This window comes from Mustela nivalis, assembly GCF_964662115.1.
Source record: "Mustela nivalis genome assembly, chromosome: 11".
NCBI classification, from domain to species: domain Eukaryota; kingdom Metazoa; phylum Chordata; class Mammalia; order Carnivora; family Mustelidae; genus Mustela; species Mustela nivalis.
The window spans coordinates 64,561,660-64,567,659 of NC_139030.1; the positions used below are offsets into that span (position 1 = coordinate 64,561,660).

Here is a 6,000-nt window from a genome sequence, read left to right on the forward strand (position 1 = left end):
TTTTCCTTTCTGCATATCCCAGGTGAAGCAGGATTAGGTCAACTCGAACATCCTTAAGTAAAGCAACATGAAATCCAAAACATACATAGCCTTAATATATCATCTTCCGTCGGCCAATTTTACAGCACTGCTAATTGCAATTTTAAAAGATGACGGCGTCTTCTGGATGAGCCACAGAAAGAATAATATATTTAGTCTGCAAGTTCATGGAATACTGAACGACAAGCCAAGTGCATTTCACCTCCATGGTCTTCCGATTCCTTAAGCAACACAGGCATTTAGAGCGCTTCAGAAATAATGATGGGCAGAGGCTGCAGAGGGGCTCCCAGTTTCTTAAAATGCTGCAATCTAGGTAATGCTCTTTGAAAAATGGTTGCTCCAAATGACAGGCAGAAATGTCACCAGAGAATAAATTTAAGAAAGAAGAGCACAAAAGTAATTTCCCAGCTATCTTATTTATTTGCAAAGTTGTTTTTTTTTTTTTTTTAAGGACACCCAACATGGGGCTTGAACTTAAAACCCTGAAATCAAGAGTCGCACGCTCTACTGACTGAGCCAGCAGGGCACCCCTCCCCAGCTCGCTTATTTGCTTTTTCCTCCCCAGCTATTTTAAACCTCGCTTTAACTATACTTGGAAAGGGACTTAGAAACTGTTAATGACACAAGAACGTTCAAGCATAAGTAAAAACACACCTTTTAATTGGGGCGGGGAGAAATAAGACAGTATCTAAATTCTGAAATACAGAAACCTGCCCACAGGAAGATCCACTACTCCAGAATGCTTGGGTACGTGTTATCCTCAGAAATGAGCAGGATTCAGAGAAATGAATTAGCAGGGCCCCAGAGGGCAAAGCAGCAGCTTTGGATCTCACTCTAGATTTGGCAAGCACCGGTACAATGACACAGTCAATGACCATACTGCCCACAGTGTAAGATCAAGAAGTTGTGACTCCTTTCTCTAAATTTAGTAGCCAGACTCATTCCTGTTGGACTTTTCAAGGCAGTTCAGCCCAAACAGCAAGTACATAGTATATGACTTCTAAAGCAGAAAAAGGAAAAATAATTCCCTCCCATGAACATCAGAACTCTATCCAGCCAAGTGCTTCTAGTTTTCCAGCATGGAAAGACTTAGCGACGGCTGTTCTGATACTTAGTCTGGATCTAAGACACTGAACAAAGTGAGAGAGAGGGAGAAAGGCAGCTGCGGTTCATTTCTGCCATGCCCTGATTAAACACTGGGGCTTACATTTACAGAACCACATTAAAGACTTCAGAATCCATTTACTCTCTGCAGTGACAAATATGCTTAAACAACAACTTTCTGACTCTGTCGAAAGACAGCAGCTCCTAAGAATCATTTAAAAAAAAAAAAAAAAAGAGTCCACATGACTATTTTGCTTTCACATCAAGAAAAAAATAAGTTTTTTTTTTCTTTTACTTCCCAAATTCATTTTTCCTTTTTATCTCACAGTGGGGTTTCTGGTTGAAACATAATTGAAAAAGGAGGACAAAGCCTGGGCAAATTATCCAAAGAACACGCTGTCTTCTGTTAAAGGCTTATAAAAATAAATTTGGCTTGTAAACAGGCATTCAAGGGAGCTCCACGTTGCCCTCTCATTCATCCGAACCTGTTGATTTTTGACTCATTCCTACTTTTCTCCAAATTCACAGAGTGGGGACGTTGAACAAAAACTCTAAGTAATTAATCTCTATAGTCCACCTTAAACACAGACACAGGTTTCAAATTTCAAATCTAAAGATCACATCTAATTTCACTTTGAAGAGACCAGTCCAGATGGTACTTGAGGACCAGTGCAGAGACACAAAATTGGAACCAGTTTCTTCAGCAAAGCGAACAGCCCATCTGGGGCATAATCAAGCAATGAATTCCATTTCAACCCAAGGCACCTTGGAGTGGAGCTCTTCCTCTTCGGATTAAGACATTCCGCTCAGCCTCTCGCCTGGGACTTCCTGGCGAGTTGTACTTCCCGTAATCTGTACCCCGAGCACTACGCATCTCTAACTCTGGTGTGGGGTTTGCCACCTCATGTCCCACAGCACCATGGCAACCCTGCTTGAACATACAGACATTCCTGAGTCTGAAAGAACATTCTAACCGCAAATACGGGCTCGTCGGAGGGCTTTAGCAGCAGGGTTTTTCCTCGCTGAACCCAACAATCAGAAATTTTAACAGATTTTGTAGAAAGTACAGCTTTCTGGGAAAATACGTTAAAGTCAAATCCATCACTGACGCTCTAATGACATGCTGGTTCCGGGGGGCTAACTTGCTGCTCTCGGAAAAGAAAAGCATTGTATCTACTCTTCAAAGTCCACTGAACTGGGAATAGGCCAGTCTCAGGAGTAAGCGAATCATTCCTGCATATTTAGTTTTGTAACCTTCAGCATGACAGGTGTTTGCTCGTCCTCCAATTACGGTTTGAGTCACTTCAGCACATATATAAATATGACTAAATAGAAGATAATTCCTGCCAAACTTTACAGAGTAACCTGTGATTGATAGCTAGATGGACAGATGGTTAAGTGGGTAGATAAGATGGATGGATGGATGATAGATTTAAAATACATTATCTGGGGTGCTTGGGTGGCTCAGTTGTCAAGCCTCTGCCTTTGGCTCAGGTCATGATCCCAGAGTCGTGGGATCGAGTGCTGCGCTGGGCTCCCTGCTTGTCGGGAAGCCTGCTTCTCCCTCTTCCACTCCCCCTGCTTATGTTCCCTTTTTTGCTGTCTCTGTTAACCAAGTAAAATCTTCAAAAATAACAATAATAAATAAAAACTAAAATATATTATTTTCCAAAGGCCAAAAAACAGATAATGATTATAATATAAAAGATTAACTGAACTGCTTTATTTCTTTTCTTAATGTATGAGATCAGGTTGTCATCCTTCATTAAAAATATATGTGCACAGGGGTGCCTGGGTGGCTCAGTGGGTTAAGCCTCTGCCTTCAGCTGAGGTCATGATCTCAGGGTCCTGGGATCGAGTCCTGCATCAGGCTCTCTGCTCAGCAGGGAGCCTGCTTCCTCCTCTCTCTGCCTGCCTCTCTGCCTACTTGTGATTTCTGTCTCTCAAATAAATAAAATCTTAAAAATATATATATACGTGCACATAAAATAAGCTTTTTTTTTTTTTAAAGAACTACTTCCACATGTATCTATTCTGCCTACAAAGGTTCCAACTGACTATCCTACAAAGTTGAAATGGAAACAGACAAGCTAAAAAGAAGTGGAACTGATGTCACAGGCTGGTGCCACACTTCTTGCACAGAAGTGAAAAGTGGCGGCATTATCAAGGCTCAGATCGAAAGCCCCCAGAGCATAGCAGGGAACCCAATACTAACTGGGAATATTCAAAAATGATCCACCAGTGGTTTGCTACTTGGAAAAAATAAATTTAGACCTGCAAATCCAACTGTACACCAAAATAAATTCCAGATGAATAAAAGTTAATTCCCTATAAAATAAGTTTCTAAAGTCAAGTTGTGTGTTTTTGGACTCAATCTTGAGCAAGGACATTCTTTCAAAATAATGACAAAAATAATCAAAATTTATATTTTCTGATTATGTAGGAAGGTTAAACTTCTGTAAATCTAAAATGCTGCTCTAGGGGCACCAGGAATTTCGTGAAACATCCAACTCTTGATTTAGACCCAGGTCATGATCTGAGGGTCTTAAGATTGAGCCATTCACTGCCTGTTTGGGGCCTAAGGGTGAAGCTTGCTTAAGACTGTCTCTCTCTCCTTCTTCTTCTGCCCTTCCCCTCACCTCCCCCAAAGTAAATAAATAAATAAAATAAAAAAGGTGAAGTGGGACAAATAGTCAAAAATTAAATGACTCATCTATTATAGGGGTTGTTCCATTATGACCCACAAGCTAAATCCAGCCTGCTGCCCATTTTTGCACAGCCTATGGGCTAAGAATGGTTTTTACATTTTTAAATGGCTGAAAAAAATCAAGGAGAAGATTATTTCAAGACACGTAAAAACTTTATGAAATTCACATTTCAGAGGCCATATTAGAAAACAGCCACACTCGTTTCCCTATTGTCTGAGGCGGCTTTCGGCCTACAATGGCAGGACTGAGTAGTTGGGACAGAAACTGCCTAGCTCAGAGAGCCTAAAGTCATTACTATCTGGCCCTTCACAGAAAAATTTAGCTGACCTCTGACCTATTATACAAAGGGCTTATGCATAAGAGAAACAAAGAGGCCCAATAAGTAAGTAGGCGAAGGGGATTTTCTTAAATGGGGAAAAAATACAATAATAAAGACGAAAATGTTCACTTCCTGCCAAATTAAAACAATCTCTTTGATCTGTCAAATGAAGAGAGATTTTTGGAGAAGTCAACACAATGCTGTTGTGGATGCAATGAAACAAAACGTAACACATTTTTTGTGGCACTCTCAAAAGGTCCCACCCTTAGCAAAGCCATCTGACAAAAAAATATCTGTAACTTGCTTCTCTGGACCTAACCTGGAATAAAGGCAAATTCAGATACAAAGGTATTTATTACAGTATCGTTAATATAATGAAAAACCATTTGGGGGGCCTGGGTGGAGTCTGCCTTCAGCTCCAGTCATGATCTCAGGGTCCTGGGATGGAGTCCAGAGGAGCTTCCTGCTCAGCGGGGAGTCTGCTTCTCCCTCCCCGTGCTTGTCCAAGCACATCTTTAAAAAAAAAAAAAAAAAAAAAAACACTAACAGCTTGACGAATTTCCGTCCACTCTATGGTTTTTTCCCCAAATTTTTATATATAGGAAATCAAAATATATCTTATAATCACATACATTTAATATACTATGTTTCCTCATATTAAAATGGTGACACAGCTTTTAATCAATGTTGTCCCACATGTGAGTGACTTACTTACAAAGATGCGGGGAGGATGAAGGAACCAAGGGCTAGTCAGGCAAAAAGCAACGTGGAGACACAAGAGAGAAAAGCATGCCCCCGAAGCCAGGGAAGAGGGCCCACGAGGCAGAGTGATTCCTCAGAGGGACATGGTGAAAAAGCAGCAGACAAGCAGGGACGATGGCCCAGGGTCAGGCTACCTGCTACCTCTCTCCTCCCACCCTCAGCTCTCAAGTCCCCCAGTGGCCAATCCAGTCAGAATCCTGGAGGACACAATCAGCACCGCTGCTCACCCAAGAGGAGGGCAGGGAACAGATCTGGGGGAGGGGGAGAAAGGAATAACCACCTCATTTTCCTAACCCCCAACACGGAATATGAAAACTGATTTCCCACTGTTGACGATTAGTGGGAAGCAGTAAATCTCAAAAGCTTAAGCAATTTCACCCTAGATCACCCAATACACCACAACCTGAGTGGTTTAGTCACTTCAAAAAGAACTCTGATGATGGGAGATGAGAAGACAGGGATTTGAAAAGTCAAACTCTTCTCTCTCCCAACAAGGCAAAGTTATAAAAGAAAACATTTTCCACAATGTTTGGGTACAACTAATACATTGGGGGGCAGACAGGGGCAGAGGGAAAGAGAGAAAGAATCTCAAGCAGACTCCCTACTGACTGCAGAGCCCAATGAAGGGCTCGATCTCACAACTCTGAGACGACGACCTGAGCCAAAATCAAAAGTCAGATGCTTAACCAACTAAGCCATCCGGGTGCTCCAAGAACGAGTTATTTTAAATAGCAGAAAGGTTGGTAATCAGCAAATTAAATCCAGGAGTTAATAAAGTCAAAGATGTGAATAAACTCATTTTCCAGACTCTGTGGGGGCTAAAAGAATCCATTTCTAGTTCCTACTCTTCCGTATCTTTTAAATTCACTATTTCTAGTCAGATTTTCACTAAGGGCTCTATCCAGATTTATTCCATTAAGAACATACAGAGGCTTGTAGTGTGGAATGAGGCAAATTTTAGGAGGTTAAACAGCAAAATTATCATCTCATAAATGTGAGCCTCAGAGATCTGGTAACTGTCCTTGCTGCAAGTCACTGTATCAAAATCTCCTCTAGGGAAAAATGGGA

General features: G+C 41.3%; 1 protein-coding gene and 1 long non-coding RNA gene across 11 annotated transcripts in view; both read right to left on the minus strand.

Annotated features, from left to right (window-relative positions):
* The window catches only part of LOC309843935, a 93,711-nt gene extending 90,983 nt beyond the window's left edge, over positions 1–2,728 (minus strand). Inside the window, exon 1 of the long non-coding RNA XR_014300422.1 lies at positions 1,909–2,728. This is a non-coding gene — a long non-coding RNA (uncharacterized lncRNA). The remainder of the gene's footprint in view (positions 1–1,908) is intronic.
* Positions 1–6,000, minus strand: part of FMNL2 (formin like 2) — a 299,371-nt gene that overhangs the window by 245,936 nt on the left and 47,435 nt on the right. The window lies entirely within an intron of this gene.